Raw genomic sequence first — 19244 nt, 5'->3', positions numbered from 1 at the left:
TGGGGACTTATACTTAAAACTGATTTATGCCACTTGTTGCCAGGAAGAAGGAGTCAATTCTGAAAATTTTCATGTAGCTCAGCAGATGGGGTATTGAGCCAAATCAGAACCAGGTTGGCTGGTTTTGTTTTCGTTTTCCTCAATGCACAATGGCCCTTTGGAAACCTGGTTATAGGGGAAAATGATGCTTCTTGTATCGGAATAATTGCAAACTAGACATGCAAAGTGCTCATCTGCTGGGTGGGTGTTTGGATTACTTCAGTCCTGCTATTGTTTGAGAGGAAACAAGTGGTTTGCTTTCTTTGTTCCTTGGCTTCATAAACTTTCTCTTCTACATTTTCCTGTTTAGGGGCGAGGGAAAGCAAAGAGCGTCTTACGAAACCCCCCCGACTTATCACGGCTATTTTTTATTATTATTATTTATTTTCTTTTTTCCTCTCTCTCCCTCCACGTATTCCATTTCTTAAATTGGCAGCGCGGGTCCAAGCCTGTAGTCCCAAATCGGATATCTCTGCAGCTGATAACGAGCAAAAGAGAAGCCAGGCAACAGCCATATTAAAGAAGAAAACAATCAACTCTGAGGTAGATATTTTACTTTGTCCGGTCTAATCACATTTGGAGATGATTATGCTTTTGATCTGTTAACCATGTTTTACTACAGTGGTAGAGAAGTAGGGGGAGGGGAAAGGGGTGGGGAAACAAGATTGGATTTGTTGTTTTCTTTTGCCCTAGGAAAGGTAAAGAAAGACTATAGTTGTCCTCAGTGGGAGCGGAAAAGTTGGGGAATCGCCATGGTCTTTGAATTAGCGATGTTTCTACATCACAACCAACCCGCGCTTTGGCGCAGCCGGAGAATCTGTAAGACCGACTCAGGGACTTTTCTTCCTTATTTACTGCTTACCTCGCTCAACTTCCCCGACCAAAGGGGACCAGGAACCACGAGTCAGGCATTTTTAAGAGCGTGGGTTGCTACCCACAATTTCAAGGGCTTGTTGTGTCAACTTGCTACAACTTTGGAGAAGTTGGAATCCGGCAGCGCCTTCCACCCTTGAGTAAAATACCGGCTGCAGCCACTAAGTTAGCTCAACCCGTTGGTTTGCACTTTCTCGTTTTCCAAGAAAGTATTTCTCTCTCGTGGTGTTGCTAATGTTATAGTTCTGGGCTCAGCTGGAGATATCCTCATATTTTCTGTATTTTTATTTCATGTGGTTTGCTTTATTTTTGGTGTGTATTGGTTTTCAATTTCTTTAAAAAAAATTCATTTTAGGGTAAAGGACAATTATTATGCCAGTTCCCAATTCTAAGCGAGGCATTTCCCCCCCTAATTAATGCAGAGACTCTAAAAGAATTTCCCCCAGCCTGGCCAGCCATTGTAATGCATATACGGATTATTCACGTGGTAATGAGCACATTCGCCAGTTCTTGCTCACACATACGAATAAAAGAAACTTTGAATAAAGATCCAAATGATCTTGCTGGGGGGTGGGGAGGATATTCCCGGAATTTGAGCCAATCAACTATATGGAGCGTATATATTTGAAAAAAATAGAGCTATATTAGAAATATGTATAGGGCTTAGAGTAATTGCACTGCATTAGGCTCCCTTAAAAAACAAAACAAAACAAAAAAGAGCCCACAGGATCAGACTAAAAAAAGCAACAACTTTTTGGCAAAATGCTCAAGTTCAAATATTTTGCAAGAGGGAAGAGAGCAATTTTAGGAAGTTGAACTAGTTTTGAGTGATTGTCACTGTCTGCCTAAAACAAGAGAACTCCCATTTTCCCTCCTATCCCTCCATATCTCCTACCTAAATGAAAGCCAAATTATTTTGCTCGCAAATATAAATTCTTTTGATAAACTGCATTTGAGGAAAATGTCATATATTTTATTGTTTATTTGATTGGGCTAAATGATTCCCCAAGATGTGTAGTTTCATGACTAGATTAATATTGAACATACAATATTTTAATTATAATATGATTTCCAAGAAGGGGGTAAACCCATAAACTTGCCCAGAGATGGTTATCTCTCAGTGCTGAAGTTAGTTGTTTGAAATGTTCAGTTCCTTCCTTGGGATATTATTCTGTTCACAAAAACCATTCAATTTCCAGTCAAAGGAGTGAATTTAATGTTTTGTTAACCTTATACGTGGAATGGAAATGTGTAGAAGGATGAGATTATAGTTTGTTCCCTCTGCAATTTTTTCTTTCCCCGCACCCCCGCCCCCTACTTTAAATAAAGAGCGTTAAAATATTTTGCTGAGCTGTAGTAGATTAGCAAGGTTTCTTGCCAATGCTGGGAAGCTGGTATTACAGACGGTCCCAGGGGAAAATGGCTCACATTAACCACTAAATGAATATTTGACAAGGGCTCATTCGGAGGTATTATTACTATAAACGTGTCCCTACTGGACTTTTCCAGGGTCAAAGAGCAACGCTTCAATTAATTATTTAGTCTGCTAGTAGATTTGGTTGTAATAGCTGTACTTATTTCTAGAACCGACACATTCTTACAGTAGGAAATCTCAGGAGAATCTTCTCTATCAGCCATGCCTTGGATTGAAATACACACAGAGCCCTGGCATTCTAAATCTGACTTTTTCATAAAACCTTTTCCTGGGCTGAGAGTTGGGGGGATTGTAGTTTCTTTTTCTATTTCATTTACTGGCTTTGTTTTAAAAGAAAAAAAAAAAAAACATAAGAAGTTACCTTAGATTCTCCATCATGTCTGGAAAGGTCTTTTAGGGCCTTGCAGTTTGGGGAGAGAGGAGAGGGGATTTATTTATAACCTTTGCCTTGTCTAAGTGGAGATGTCACAGGATTTCAGAGACTCAGGCAGGTTCTGAATTTAGAAGGACACACATTTGCTGTTTGCCAGTAAAATTCGGGTTTTAAAATGGAAGTCTCCATAGGCTGAGTCCTCTGAGTTCTAGTAGTCTCAGAGTAAATTGGGGTACAAGATAGTCCCTCCTTCCCTCCCCATCTACTGGTTTGAACATTTCCAGGTGTAGTGGGGTGAGGGGGGGACGGGCAAGTGTTCCATTTCTGCTCTGTCATAAGTTCCTCTGGGGCCCTGGGTAAAATGGTAAGGGAATGATTTTGAGAGTAAGATTCCTTGACAATAATATAAGGTGAATGAATAAGAGATAAGCTGCAAGGGGTGGGGGGACGGGATGCAGTAATTACAAACCCAATTCATTCAGCTTTTCAGAACTTTTGTTGTGGGAGCTCCATTGACGGGTTTTGAGCCGCCAGTTTTCTCACATTAAAAAGAACTGATCAGCGCCTCAGGGGGACAAGAAATACCGCTTAACTGCATAGTGATTGGGTCTTCATTTAGAACCCTTACAAGAAGAAATTTAAACAGTGCCTTTGTGTGCACAGGTTTACTTTTCAACTGCTAACAGTTTATAGCTAACTGCTTTGAGATTGAAGTTTGACTGTGGTTTGATTGCCTGCTTGTTGGCGCTGCTTATTTATTTATTTATTTATTTATCTATTGTAATGAAAAGAGCTTTTTATATCCTCCCCCCTTTATTTCTTGCTCTTGGAGAATTTTGCAAAACAGGTCCTCATATTTTGATTTATGGAAGGAGTTTCCTTCGCCTTGAGCCTTAGCAGAGACTTGAATTAACACTTCTCCAACACTTTGCACCTCCCCCCTCCCATTATTGCCTTAAAATAATTTGCATCTCACTCTATTATTATTATTATTATTATTATTTTTAATGCTGCCTTTTCTTGCTTTCAGAGCAAAAACTGCTTTGGACAGCTACAAGTGAGGTTGAGGATGAGGGTTGATTTATTTCTTTTCTTTGCGCCTTTTTTTTTTTTTTTTTTTTTTTACTAGAGTTGGAAGATGGTTGGGTGGATTTCTTTAGGGACCTCGTCTATGAGGTGGATCCCTTAAAGACAAGAGAAGGGGAAGAAACACTTGAACTTTACTGTGAAAATGTGGATAAAATCCAAAGGGACACAGCCTCTGGAGTTCTAGAGTAAGCAGCTGTGGAAGGAGCTTTCCAAAGACAGAGAAATTGCCCAAACCAGAGAATTTGTTTGGTGTCTCTCATAGTTATTTTCTATTAAAAACTTCCCTGGAAACCTGCTTCTGATATCACCCAGGGAGACTTGTAACTGCTGTTCCTTCTCACAATGCTGTCCAGTTTTACAATTCTTGTTTTCAGTTTTTATGTTTTGCTTCTGTAGCCTTCAGGAAATAATGGACTTGACTTTCTTATTCTAACTGTGAGACTTCTCTGGGAGGATGGCTTGCTAAGACAAGGCTAAGATTTCCCATGGCAGAGAGCTCTCTTTCTGTATGCAGGTCTAGATGGATTTTATTTTATATTTTGGTGTGTAATGGTTATATTTCCGATTCCCTGAGTGGTGTACTCAGTTTCTCTTCAAAAGCAAGTAGAACGTCCTCTCATTTCAGGACGCAAAGATATTTGCTGCTTCTGGGCTTTTGGACTTGAGATGCTTGCTCTACTTTGCAAAGAAGTGTCAGGTGATTTAAAAGCTTCAAGGAGTCGTTCGTTACATTACCCTCGTCTGCCTGCGTGCACAGAATGAAGTGTGCACTGTTAGGAAAGATTTCGGCGCTTTGAACTATCATTTGCCTTCCTCCCTTGGGTTTCGGTGCGGGGCGCGACGCAGGGCCGGGAGCGCGCGGGCCTCCCCCCCGCCTGCCCTGGGGAGCCCGCCGCAACCCGCGCCGGAGTCGAGGCGCGGGCAGATGGAAGCGGAGGCGGGCAGGCGCCGGCCGCGCACCTGACGTCACCGTGGCCCTAGCCAAGGCCCCCATGGGGCTCCCTGGGAAGGTGCTGCGCAGGGCTCGAGTTTTCTCCGCCCGGACCCTGCCAAAACGGCCCGATTTCCTCTCTTAGCCCTGGACGGTCCCGTGTCGCGCCAGTCTGGAATGCCTCCCGAGGTGTTTCAGGCCCTTGCTTCTCCAGAGTTCTCTACGTCCTGCACCCCAGCCCTAGCCCTCTCCATGTTGACCTCGTGACCCCAAAGATGGTTCTAGGCCCCAGACTTCCCCAGTCAGAGACTGTTCGACTCAAGTCCTGCTTTCCTCTGGCCTCTCACCCCAGGCCTTTACTTTTAAAAGGTTGTTTGTCCTTGTTTGGTGCCAAGGCTCAGCATTAGTAATCGAGCTCTCAGTACTTTCCGAAGCCAGGGGCAGTGGATTGGCGTGGCTGTGGGGAAGCTACAGGAGCGATTTGGGCTTCCCGGAATATTGGGCCCCTCTAGGATCAGAGCAGGTAGAAATGGAGGATGCATCCATCTTCCATTTGTGAAATAGGGATAATACTTCTTTACCTGGCAGAAGATGAGTAAGTATACAAAGCCACTGACACAAAATAGGATTCATTGATAGCTATTAGTTTTCTTACTGTCCAGTGGAATTAGGTGGTAGGGAAGGCAAAAGATTCCCATTTTGGACTCTAGAGATAAGACAGAAATTCGGGTCCCCTTTCTGGCCTTAGGAGGTGAAATTAGCCTTGTTCAGACCACCCTGCTTCCTTTGCCAGTTCTCTTCCTGGCTTATGGTTCGCCTAGGAAGTTATCCGGCAAACTTGCCATCCCCGGGCATCTTCTTAAAGGGAGGGAGATCGGCATTCTGGGCAGGAGCCGCCCCCACCCTCAGAAGGCAGAAAAATAATTACTGTATGAAAAGGAGCGGTGAATTCTTCCCAAGGGTTCTTATCGCTGGCGGCCAGGCCAGAAGCGGGACTGCGCCCCCACCCCCACCTCGTGACGTCAGGGTCTGCAGGGCCTCAGGGATGAAATGATTCGTTTGAGTGTTCCAGAAAGGGCAATCCGTACACTGCAGGGCGAGGCCAGTGGAACCGGTCACCGTTCCCACTACCCAGCCCCAGCTTTTGAGGCTCTTGTCCCCCAGAGCATAAGCAAACACACGACTAGCCAATTTTAAAAGCACGTAGACAGTCACACACGCAATACCCATCACCACAGCACCCGAGCTCGCAGGCAAACCCTTCTATGTGTGTGTGCCTGTGTAATTTGATTTGCTAGCTAGAGTTTGTTGTGAGGTCTGAATGAGTTGGGGTTTTTTGTCGTTTTGTTTTATGCTTCTTTATGCAGATCACACCAAAAGCCTTTACAGAGTACACTGTAGCTTTATTCTATTTGGCCCTACATAAGTTTCAGCAGTGGGTTAAGAATTGGACTTCCAAGAGTTTTCTGGTTCTATACGGAGCCATAGTTAGGACAGTTGCTTCTGGCTTGCCATTGCTATGCCATTTCCATTTTCTCTGTCCCCTGCCACTCCTAATGATTCGTGTAGCGTTTTATAGTCATTTTAGAAGCGAGAAAGTATTGCTGAGAGAACTCCTTGGAAGAGTTATTTAAAATGTAGACAAGGGGGAAGACATTTGGTCTGCGGACTCTGTGAAATGGATAGAATTATTCGTTGGTTGAAAGCACCTCAGCATTTCCAGAAGACATACTTCCCAAGTTTTCTTTGCAAATCAACTTAATTCATTGAATGCCCGTCCAATGAGAGGGGTGCTGGAAACTAGACCTTGTTTTGATATTGGTCCAGGATCTAACAGACTAATGATTTGCTGAGAATTGGCCAATATTTCACATGCAGTCAATTCAGTATCAACTCACATCCAGGTCGATTTGACTATCACACTTAACAGTTCAAATCTGGGTTATTGCATAACATTACAGTTTAATCAGTCTGAAATACTAAGTGGCAAGCCTGTCTTCTCCTGCTCAAAGTCTTCTTCCCTTTCTTTGTTTCCCCCTTCTTCCCACCTCCAGGGAAAATATCTTAAAATCAAGTTTTCCTTGTGAGAGTTTGTTTACCCCAACTTCTGTTAAACTAGACGAACACTCTCTCATCAGCTTTCTAAACACTCTCTCATCAGCTTTGTGAAATGGTGCAAAAACATCTTGGAATCTAAGATGGCAAAATAAACCTGAGCATATGGGGGGAAGACTTCATTGTTAGGAAATAGATTTAAATGTTTAGCTCACACTTCAGCCTTGATGCCTCCCTTACTACCCTCTCCTGCTTCTCTCACTGCCTGCCCCTGGCTCTTGGGTACCCCACCTCTATTAGCAAGCTGCTTCACCGGCATAAATTATGAATGCATTTCAAGCCGGCCCTTTTGATAAGATAAATCAGGGCTTTTCTCTTTTGCATGTTTCTGCTTCCATTCCTATTGAAACTTCCTGCGCCATGCTGCAGTGTCTTTCTACAAACTTAACTATCCTCATATAAACTATGGAGGTATGTTTTTAATAGGAAAAATCAGGTAATCTTTTTTCAAGAAGCTTTACAAGTTAAGGATACAAAATATTTCATGGTTAGTTGTGTGAGCTTCCAAATTAGCTGCATATAAAGTATTTTAAGTTTTTTTTTTTTTTTTTGGCTGTCACTGGCTGGCAATACTCATTTTGTGTGTGTGTGTTGGTTTGAAAAGCAGGAAGAAATGTAATGAATTGAGTGCTGTCAGAGATGTCTTCTGTTTGAACAATCTGCGATGGGCTGAATGGCAGGGACTCCCTCATCCAGTGCAGGTGCAGTAGAGCTGGGGAAGGGGGGAGGGGGGCTCCCTCTGTTCAGTCAAAAAGCACCATTCTCCACAATAGACCACACACTGACAGCCAGCGTGACATCAACTCACACTTTCATACTTTTCCCCCCATCCATAGTTCTGAGTTCACAAAGTGGCCATACAGTAGCCTTGGTTAGGTTCCTTTAATGAACATTTTGTGGCTCCTATGACCAACATTGAAATCTGCTCAGCCCTGGAAGGAACAAATGGATTTTTAATCGTGAGTTCCAAATCAAAATGTCAAGCTATAGATATTTAAAGTTAGCTGGTCTCTCCACTCTCTACCAAGGCCAATGCCTTCAACAGCCCCCAGATGATCTGAAAACTCTGAGTTAAAAGTTCTGAGACCGACTTTTAGGTTCCAAGACGATGTTTGCTGATGTCCCAAGAGAGACCAAACAAGAAAAGAGAGAAGGCACGGATTTCGTGTATTTATTTAAATTTAAAAGGACCTCTAGTATTTTATTATGCTGCGTGAGAGGGTTAATCCTGCAAATGAACGGACATTAATCTTGTGGAGTGGAGTCTGTCCCCTTTTGAATTGGTTTTACCGGGGAGAGGGGTGGGAGATAGAGCACGGAGTTAGGAAAGGCAGCAACTGTTTCAAAAGTCTGGACCAAGATGCGACCACCCTTTGGCTATCCCACCGCTGCAAGGGCTGGACCTTCCGAAGAGTTCATTTCACATTTGTTTAAACTCGGGCCTTGGTGCCTCGAGTTTTGAGTGGAATTGTCCAAGGAGGAAACGCTACTAGAGGAACTATTCTAGTCAATCCCTTCTTCCCGCCACCCCCACCGGGTTCCTATTCCTCTGCGCCCCCACCCCCTCCGCCAACTCACAGTCTGGGATCCGAACACTTAGTAGAAAGAGGGAGGGGCGAGGAAAGGGCTGTGCTGCTAGGACTGTTCCCCCGGCACCGCCGCAGCGCGGGGCGAGATCCCAACCGCCCTGCCCCTGCCTGATTTCCCTCTGTGCCGGGACTGAAGCATCGCGCCGAGGAAAATTGATCCCTGTTTACTTATATATATATATATATATATATATATATATATATATATATATACACATGAAAAAACTAAAAACAAAAAACAAAAAACATGTAGCCGGAGAGATTTTTCATCGTGGCAACAAAAAATCAACTTTCTAGCCCTCGGAGCAAAACCCTTTTTATCATTCGCCTAAGCATTGTTCAGTAGGTGGGGGTGGGAATAGGCAGACCTCCCAGGGCAGCGGGCACGGCATTCCCCCCCAACTCCCCACCTCGCTCGTGGAGGCAGGGAGTCCGGGGTCCGGCGGGGCGCAGGGCATGGGGATTTGGTGTGCAGGGCGAATAAAGGCCAAGTTCTTTAAAACCTCAAATAACACAAGGAGAGGTGGGTCTTACCATCTCTGTGGAATCCTTCGCTTGTGACCGCAAGGAGTTGTCGGGTGGCCTGCGTTAAGTATGCCTGCGGCGCCTACTAAAGTCTGGGCCTAGAAGAGAGGCATCTCCCTCCCCTCGACACACTGCCCTCTGCTACTTGATAGCTGCCGCGTCTTCTGGCAGGTTACACACCCACAATTAATCTTTCTTATTAAAGCCTCCATTCTGTACCCAAGGGGCGACTCAAACCTATTTAGATTTCCTTGGTTGGCTGCACAAATTTAAGTGGGCAAAGAGTTATAAACCTAATAACAGAGGGCGAGAGAGAGTGATTTGAGTAAAGAAGACGCAAGATTCACTAGGGGTGTAAGGACGCTGCGGGCCTTGCCCGCCCCAGGCACCTGCCTCGGGGTGCACGCCAGGCTCTGGGAAGGGCAGCGAACCTCCCGCACACACACCTACACCCCTACCCTTTCGCTCACAGGTACACTTGCATTGCGATTGCCTCTTCCGGAATTCTTATAGACCCCTCCCAGAAAGGCGGCATTCTCAGAACATCCCAAACCGGGGAACTTCCAGAGAACCGGGGAAGGTTTGCACTGTTCGGGATTAATTGAGAATAATTAACACTGGAGACCGTTAATCACCACTTTGCTGCTCTCTCCCGCCTTTCGGGTCTGCGGCGACTGTCTCTCTCGCTCGGGCTGCCGGCGCGGGTGGGTTCGCTGGTGAAAGTGAAGACGTCGCGGTAGCTGTCACCCAGTTCGGCTGTACTTTTTTAAACGCTCGCATATTGTTTGATTACTAATTCGAGTTAATATGATCTTTATGGCAACATAACAGTGGATAATTGGCCTTTTTTCCTGAACAACAATGTAAATCACAATCGCTTTATTATTTAATAACGTCAAACGCTTCGTTGGATTGGCCCCGACCGAGAAGACCTTTTCTTTCTAGACAGTGTTGTGGAGGAAGAACAATGAAGATCTAATTGTGGAGATTTCATAAGTTGGCTCCCGTAAATGAACAGCTTAGATATGGAAGTTCCAGCAGATGTGGGCACTATTCGCCGTAGAAACTCTACCCCCCCAACCCCCATACACACAGCCCAAACACTCTATTGGAGGTTTTTTGTGGCGATGGTGGTCCTCAGATCCTAGCAACCACCTAAATCTTCCAGTAGCAATTAGAGCTTTTTATCGGGCTTGCTCTTCAGCCCTTTATATTGCCGATTTAGCATTAAGGCATTGAGTCCACACACCAAATTAGCGCAACTCCCAAAGAGCCACAACCACTAATGCTCCCTTTCGGTCACTTTGGTTGTTGGACATCGAGAGTACCTGCCTGGGGCTTTTTTAAAAGTCTTATTTTGTTTTGATTTGATTTTTAAAACGGATTCACCAGTGCAGTGTCTTGGAATATATTTGTTTCAGGCAGAGTTTTGCAAGGGACACGAGCCGTTATTTTGCAAATGCCTGGAAGAGCAGACGAAACCTACAGACCCCTCAAATGCAGACCGGCAACGCTTGGAAGGAATGGGTCCCCGCTGCTCGAATGAAAGATTAATCACATTTGCCCCCAAAGCCTCAATTCTAACGGTTCTCTATCACAGCTTTTGCCGTCGCTGGAGGACCGCTGCCTCTGGGGTCTTAAGACTTCGGAGTCTTTAGCAACTGGAGAACCCCCCACCATTTGGAATTCGGGTCAAGGAGAGAGACTCGGAGTCTACAGCAGGTTTTGTTTTTGCGTTTGCCCGCCTCTCCATTTTATTCAACTTCCACTGCCTGTCGGGAGGCAGAACAATTCGCTCCCCCCTGTCCCCGCCTCGCTTCTAAGATAAACAGGAGGTGCGAAATGCTTCGCCTGCACACGCGCCCTCGGGGCCCCTCTCCCCTCACCCCCCGCGCACCGTGCAGCTGTCCTCGGCCCAGACCTGGGTGGAGACATCCCCCTTCTCTCTTCCCACCCGCATTTTTTAAAAGCATCACATGGACGGTTATAGAGTCATGTCCACATTTTCGGCCACCTTCCAATTTCTTTCCGGTTCACTCTCCCCCCTTTCTGAGAACCTAAAAAGTGACAAGGGGAAGAGTCGAGGAATTGAGAGAAGGCAGTGGATTTTCAAAACTTATCCTCACCCCCATCCCCCGCCCCGTTAAAAGTGTATTTTACCACAAGGAGTGCATTAGGAAACTTTCCCTAACAGGAGTTGGGCGCAGTGTTATTCTTCTCCAGGGGCCCGATGGCCTCCCCGCCCCCGCTGGACAATGCGCGCTTTGAGGCTCGGTGGCCTGCAGGCAGCGGGAGACGAGGGGACTGGGCGGCCTTCCTCCAAGGAGCCCGCAGCTGGGGGAGCGCTGGGCAGGGAGCAGGGCCGGGGAGGCGGGCCATGCAGGAAGAAAAACCATAAAAGTACAATTTTCCTCCCTCCAGCCCTCCACAGAGACAAGCTTTGAGGACTTGGAGGCAGGGTGGCTGGGAGGGGGAGGTGAGAGGTTTTGCGTCTTGTTTCTTTCTTATGTCCCGCCCCCCCCATCCAAACATTTTATTTGGACACAAAATTACGCATCCTAGATTTTCTAACCCCCTCGCTCTCACTCTTGGGCACTTGGTCTCTGGTTAATGATATCTCAACCCGGGTCTTTAACGCTCAGATAGACCCCGGTGCTCACCCATGGCTCCAGCCGGTCTACTCACGCCCTACCCTTCCCTGCACTCGGGGTGCCGCGCCACGGGAAAAGCTCCCTGCCGGGCAGTCTGGAACACTACTTTCTAGTTTGGGCTTTTTAACCCAGAGAACACCACCATCCTCCCCTCCAGGCACCTTCTAGAAGAGAACCTCTGAGATCAGCAGAGGCCCTCAGAGGGTTACCATATTGGTGGAAGCGTTCGTCTGATGTTTTTAAAACGTTTACCAAACAGGGCGTCAGGGCCACGTGCTGTGCCTTCGAAACGCCGCGGCGGGCCCTGGCTTTCAGAGGCGCGGAAGCCGGCGCTGGCGAGGAGGGGAAGCTGAAGCTACTGACGGGCGTTAGGGGCCCGCGCTGCGCCGCAGGTCTGGCCGCAGCGCTGAGAGAAGCGAATTATCTGGAGCGTGTTTGATCTGGGGCTGCGTAGTCAGCTTCTGCTTTATTTGTTTGTTTGGAATCTCATATTTAGCAAGCTGGGACGGTGGCAGCAAGGGAGAAAGGAAGGGATGGAGGAGGGGGCTACGCGGTAACCACACCCCTTCCTAATGAGTTAATTTCCATATTCGCGCCTCCCGCATCTAGCGCCCTCTTTTTCCGGACGTTACCGTGCTGTTGCGTCTTGCGCAGCGCAGACGCCTCTACTCTGGGTTGAAATGAAAAAGCTCGCGGTGGGAGCAAAAAATTGGTCTATTGATACATTCACTCCGAGTGTTGATCTTGGCATCACCGGCAGCCGGTTATTCCCCCTCTCCGCCCCCCAAGTGGGGAGCACACGGATTGCCGAGGGCTTGCAGACACCCAGGCAGGCAGCAGACAGAAACCGACATTCCTCCCGTTCCCCCGCCTCCAGCTGTCCGACCCCTACGTCCCTTTCTTTTTACCCAACTCCAGATTTTTTTTTTCTCTGTCTCTCAAAGTTAGGGCAGTGAGGGCCGGTCGGCATTGAAAGGGGGCATGTAATCCCAAACGAATGAACCAAAAGTGAAAGTTTCAAACTAGATCTCGGTCCTGGTCGAGAAAAACGTGATCCTGCACTCGAGAGAGTGTGCTGGCCCCAGGGTGTGTATGTAAGGGAGAGGAGAGAAACTGAGGTCGTGAGATGGTGACTGGAGCCTGAGGCGGCTCAAAGTTGTGGCAAGCCAGTGAAGAAGTTTTGGAAGAGCCCTGAGCAGAAAACTCGAGGCGGGTTTCAGCTGCTTCTAACCTGGATTCCTATACATTCTTGTGGTGATTCTGCTCAGGAAATTGGAGAAACAGACTTTTACAATTGCTCACCTCCCCCCATCGCCACCATGCCACCCTCCTGACTTTGCCGCGCTCACTAGGGTGTGGGCTCGGGCTCGAGCTCCAAAATAGCTTGCTTGTCAATTGCGAGCTGTAGCAATATCAAAGTGAACTGTCCCAAGTAACTCTTGTCTAGATGCTGGGAAGAAGCTTAAGCAGCTCGCTTTAATGATGATTTGTAGCTCGGCGAGGGGCACGGACAGCAAACACCCCGCAGGTGTGTGCCGTAACACCACCATCCGGACTTGAATGTAGATTACTCTGGCGATCGTTTGATCGGCCCTTTGAAACCCTTTACAATTGCCTGTGACGAACGGCCAGTCTCAGTTTTTCTCTGAATAATGCCTTGAGGGTAAGTCCTCCGGGCTTTTAAAGAGCTCTAGTATTTTTTTTTTTTTAAGAAGAAAAAGAAAAACGTTCGATTTTAGTTTAGACATCGTCAACTTTTAGTCGCTAACAGGCATCACTCAAGCCATTCAATACTTAATGACCGTTACTTTTGCTGTCTTCCCAGAAGCCATAGTTATATATCATATATATGATAGATACACGCATATATACATTGAGTTAATAGAAAGGAGAACGAAGATATTAATTTTGTTTTCTTTAGTTCCAAACTGCCCTGCCTGTTTATAAATGTTTGTGTGGGTGTTTATTATAAACATGCATTATTACTATTAATGCCATTGTTAATCTTGTCTTAATGCCTTCTCTGTTCTCTCTGAGTTACATCTGTTCGGACAAGTGGGAGTTTAACTTAAACATTAAGACTTTCCAAAGTAAAACTCCAGAGTTTACCCCCTCCAACACCTCCGCACCAACCCCCATCACCAAAATGAAAAAGGTGGTGCTGTTCAACCTTTAATATTTACTTAGAATGCTTACATAAGGGGAGGAAAAGGAACTTTTGTCTGAAACGTGCAACAAGCGGCACTTTGATTTCATAAAATAAATGTCAACAATTGCAAGAGCTTATCAAACTAGGGTGGGGGTGGAGGGTGGGAGTGCAGTTGAATTAAAGACCCATTCCTGCCACTTCAGACCACAAAGGGTTACACATAAATAAGTGCCACATTTGCCTATTGCAAAAGTTTTCTCCGTGTTTTCTAAGTCACAACAGGGGAGGGGGAGAGCTGTCGTTTATTATCCAGCTCCGGGCAGGAGCAGACCCCAGTACCAAGAGGCTCTTAGCTTTGGCCGGCAGGAGAGGGGTAGCCTTTCAACAGCAGCCCCCTTTGTTCTCCCGATCTCTTTCCCAATTTCAAGCTTCACTTGCACATCCCAAGTTTGTGTGTTAATGACGCTATTACCATCTGGCTCGCCCTACTTTCCAAAAGATATAAATCTCCTAGCTCCATTGCCCGCATTATCATTTAAGTGCCACCATAGCCAGAAGAAAAAGATGCTTTCAAGACTGCAGATTCTCTTGCACTGACTACCCCTGGCATGACTATTCCACTATATTTATAGACTATACATTGGGTGCGGAAGAGCTCCTTGAGAGACTTGATTTCCCAAGAGCTGTCCCTCCAAGCCAAGGAAGACATGCTTCTGGGTGAAAGGAAGGCTTCAAAATGAATTTCCCCTTAAAATATTTTTGTCTTGTTGGCAACAGGCAGATAGTATGTTCCAATATACTTCTGTGCGGTTGTGCCTTCCTTTCTCACCCTCCGGTTGGTAAAAGTTATGGTGCAACGCCCAGACATTCAAGATGTGCCATTCTTCAAACCCTATTTTGAGTGGGGGAATAGGTTGGTCTCTCTGTAGGATGGGGGCAGGGGTGAAAGGGGATAAAAAGAGCCCCGTGTGGCAACTTTTGGGAACTGAGCCAACTGCATCCTCCTCTTAAACTCTCACTTTTGTAATGCCTGCATAGATGTGTAGATATTGTGGGATTACGTACTTCTACCTGTAGATCTGGATCCACCTCTTCTTTCCTGGATAATCGTGATTTGCGTGTTTTGCGCACAAAAGCTGAGAAACCACAACAAAAAGAGTTGGGCTGGCTTATGCACGGCTCCACAATGACTTCATTTATCTGGCCAGGTCCATGTGAATAGAGCACAGCCGAGTCTGCCTCTAAACGCGTGGGCTCTTGGTCAGGCCCCTAGCTGATCTGAACAGCTAATTTCCCTGTGAGGGCTTCTGGCTACGGCCCTAGACGGCCATGTCCGGCGGCGGCCGGCCGGGGGGGGGGGGGGGGGGGGGGAGCGCATCTCTTTCCTTGTGAGGCTGTCTCTCTTCTTCCCAGTGCTGTCTTCACAAAGGCAAATTCCACTAAGATAAGCCAACCCTACAGGTTGGAAAAAGAATCCGAAAGGTGAACTTCCCAGGTTCCTAAGAAAAGCTCTTAAAATCAGCAGGATTGGAGATTTCAAAAATAATCTTGTTGGACTAAGAAAGCATCTTTAATGAAATACATTCTTTTCAAGGGAATGAAAGAAAATCACTTGTTATATATTCCCAATACTTTGAACTGAGCACAGAGATGCCTAAAACAGTGATTAATTTATATCACACTGGTGGAGCTGTTTGCACGCAAAAGCTGCTTTTTTTCCCCCTTTCAGTTCGCTTTCCTGCTTCCCCCCACAAACTCAAAAAAGATCTTGTTTAGAAATTTGTATCCCTACTTTTTCCTTTTGAGAATATTATCGAGTTGATATGAACAAATTGCAGAGGATATACCATTTAAGTAAGATGCACTTTTAATCACTGATCATTAAAATGGTTATGTTAAATATACTCAATTACATGCATGACTTAACTCTAACAGTACTTTCTATTCTCCCAGCTGCTCACGTATTCCTTAACGATAGTCTGCGGTAGAAACTTGATTATGCTGAATTCATACATTTCGATGGATTTCATCAGCCTAATTAATGCCTCAGTGTGGTCCTGGGGTCTTGAATGAACCCTTTACTATATTTGAGGTTAGAGGCAGTGTTGGAATGTAGAAGGTTTTTCTTTCTTAGTTACTCCTGAGGTACTTCGGGAGTCCACTAAGCAGGGTAGGTAGCAGTTGTTAAACAGAAGGACTATGCAAAACAAGGAAACCCATCCCAATGGCAGAAAAAAAAAATAAGGCTAATTCCTCCTTCTTATTTCCACATAAATATTTTTGGATTCAGTAGGCAATCTCCAAATATGTAGGAAAGAGGAAATTACCACCCCTCTGTTGTACCTTAAAACTACACTGGAAAGGGAACGTTGAAAATAAATTTATAACTGGTGGCTACATAAACTTCCTTTAACTCATCAAGGCTGTCCCTGCTCCCTCCCTTCTTGCTGCTCCATAACTTTTAGGCCTCATTTCTCCTCCATTTCAACTTTCATCTTCCCAAGGAAACACTTAAGGCCAGGATTCCTGAGAAACTCCAGTCACCCCCCATGTGGGTGACTGCCAGTCTTTTCAGGTGTAAATTAACATTTGAATACATCTCAACCCTGCTGACCCTTACCACCACCACCACCATCCGGGCCTCAGCAGAGTGGCAGCTCATCTGCACCCCCACAACTGGCCGGGCGGGCAGACTGAGGTCAAATTTCCCAAACCCCACCCCCAAGAAAAGAACCAAAAAGTGTATTGCCTACAAGTGAAATCCTGATATCTGTCTATGTCCAATGAGACACCTGTGGAAGAATATCATTTAAGACATACTTTCTCCGTCAAAGAAGGGTACCGAAAGAGGGAAAAAAAAAAAAAAGAGAGAGAGATAGAGGTATCTTGGTTCTTTAAGAAATGTCCCAACGGGGGCAGGTGAAACTTCCATCCTAGTCTGAGTTCCCAAGGACAAACTGTTCACCCCAACAGAACTTCCTTCAAGGTGGGGGTGGGGGTGGGGGTGGGGGGGGTGGTCCACTGACCCAGACTGTGGTGGCAACAGGGTCACAGCATCCCTGGACATTTAGCTGATGGAACAGGAAGGATTTCGGATCTATAACCAAATTACCATCTTGGAACTTGGTGCTTGTTATGCTAATGTAATGACTTCTGTAGTAAGAGTATATTTTCAGGGTTGGAAATAGCTTTTTAGAATGCTTTGTGTAATGACAGACAAAATGTGCCAGCGATGGTGGCACAATACTCCTGGCAAACACCCTGGGCCATTTTAACAGATAAATGGAGACCCAGAATGTTTGTGAAATGAAGCCGAGAGGGAGCTTGGTGAACTGGTGAGAAAGCAGGTGCTCGTGGCAAGAGCACTGCAGTGGCAAAGATGTGCCCGCAGCCCCCCCGCCCTTTTCTCTCAGACCTAGCTGGGTAGCAGCAGAGTGCACTGCTCAGTCCCTTGGGGTGGGTGTCTAGGGAGAAAAAAAAAAGATAAGTGTTTCATAAATAGCACTGCAAAGAAACAGTTACCTCCAGCTCATGGTTTGTGTACTCTTAAGTTTAGATTGCAGAGAGTAAGGGAAAGAAATATTTCCTGTGGGTGTTTTTTTTGGGGGGGGGTATGCAAGTATAGACAGAAATGAACAACTTAGAATTTTAGAACCATATACGCTGGGGTTGTCCAGTACAGCTCCCGTATCCAGTGTATCATATCTCTGCACTGTGGGATTAAGAATTGAGGCAAATTCTCCAATTTGTGATATTGACCTCACGTGGTTTATGTCTTGGGAATCAAGGACAAGATAGTTTAATGTGCCATATTTCTAAAATAAATAAATAAATAAATAAATAAATAAATAAATAAATAAGACTCTTCGGTGTGGTGTATAGGAGTGGGATGAAATCAGTCATTTCCCGTAATTATAATAAGGTAAATTCAGACACTTGAGTATCCCAGAAGAGAACTCTTTTCATCAGTTACCTGCCTTTGGTGGACATCAGCTAGGTCACTCACAGCCTGGTTATCCCGTACCTAGTTCTTTCCTTCCCTGTCCCCTGCTACCTCCTCCTCCCACCCACCTATGGCATTTACTTTGGAAATCAGTGACTCGGTTCCTAGAGGGGTTTTCACCTCTTCTGCGTGACACGAGTTCCAAATGTCAACTCGCAGCTATGGAGAAGCCTGTGAACTATGATAATGGATAAACTCGACTGTGTTACAGTCCTGTTTGGGGCTAGAGCAAGGTTGCCAAGGCATAGTCTGAATGAGTTGGGGGCTTCTGAGATCTTGTAAAATGAGGCCAATTTGAAATGTTGGCACTGAATGCTGAGCTTTTTATAATAGCACATGTTGTCCCGTTTTCTTCTAGGGTTGAATAGGAGCAAAATACCTGGCTGGATGCAGTGGTTCTCTGATGACAAATGAACTAATTAGAAGTGGTGTTTCTTAGTTTATCCCAAAGATCTTAGTGATGGTAGATGTGGGAAATGCAGGCTCCCACAGCTTTAGTTTTACAAAAGAGAAGTTTTGCGTACCTATGCTTTGACATTGTAAACTGAATTTGTCTCACCTAGCTTGCTGCTGTTTGATCCCCTCTAGTACTTTTCTTCATATAGATGGGTCCGGGTAGGCTAAGGATAACTAATATTTACTACATCAGCTTGCTGACAGAGCAAATTCATGAGTCAGAATACCTTTCACCTTATGTGTAAATGATTTGTAGTATGCCACGTTCATGAGGCTTCCCAGCAAGGTTCTTCCTGAGATAAATTAACATGTTTATCACATAATCTAACCTACCAAGTGGGATAGATTCCACAGTAAGGCTGCCCAGTACCACTTAAAAAAAAAACCAAAAACCCAAGATGAAACAAGTCATTGAGTTAAAGTCCAGAGTAGTAGATCATAGTTAAAGGGAGCTGATACAGATAAGGAAGGATTATGTCTTCTTCATGGCAGCATTTGTAGGTGGCAGATTGTAGAGAAGGCTGGGAGTACAGCAAAATACAGTGACGTTCAGGCAGAGAAACATCTTGCCAGAGATTTATGGGTTCCTGCTACTTAATTTCGGATGCCATTCAGTTACTTTTGAGCCGAAGGATTTATATACTGCAGAACTCCTGATCACATTGATGGGAAGGATCCAGGACTTCAAAGGATAGGTTTTGAAACTGTTGGATATTTAGTTTCAGATTTTAACTCCAAAATCCAAATCTGAATTGCTTATAGGTTTGGGGAGAAAAACACCTAGTTTGAATTTCTGTTATAAACTCTAGAAGAGCAAACAAACTTAGATGAACTTAAAAATAGCCTCAAGTCCTAGATCCCAATACTCAGACTTCCTCTTGGTGGAAGAAAAAAGGGAGCACTTGGTCTCTAACCAGCAGAGAAGCCTATTCTCATATCTCCTTGGTCTCAGCAAGTCGGTCCTCAGCCATTCATAGAGACTATGACATTTATGCTGTCTGGGTAGTAGTTTTGGT

General features: G+C 45.4%; 1 protein-coding gene across 5 annotated transcripts in view; it reads left to right on the top strand.

Annotated features, from left to right (window-relative positions):
- Positions 1–19244, top strand: part of SOX2 (SRY-box transcription factor 2) — an 808376-nt gene that overhangs the window by 673568 nt on the left and 115564 nt on the right. For 2 of the 5 annotated variants that reach the window (XR_004299827.1, XR_004299828.1), the window contains exon 2: positions 476–582. The exons of the other annotated variants lie outside the window; for them this stretch is intronic. The gene's annotated coding sequence lies outside the window, so the exon portion shown is untranslated. The remainder of the gene's footprint in view (positions 1–475; positions 583–19244) is intronic. 5 annotated transcript variants of the gene reach the window in all.

Source organism: Phoca vitulina, unplaced genomic scaffold (assembly GCF_004348235.1).
Source record: "Phoca vitulina isolate PV1807 unplaced genomic scaffold, GSC_HSeal_1.0 scaffold8, whole genome shotgun sequence".
Taxonomy (NCBI): domain Eukaryota; kingdom Metazoa; phylum Chordata; class Mammalia; order Carnivora; family Phocidae; genus Phoca; species Phoca vitulina.
The sequence above is the reverse complement of the archived record's forward strand: the minus strand, read 5'-3'. Positions and strand labels throughout refer to the sequence as shown.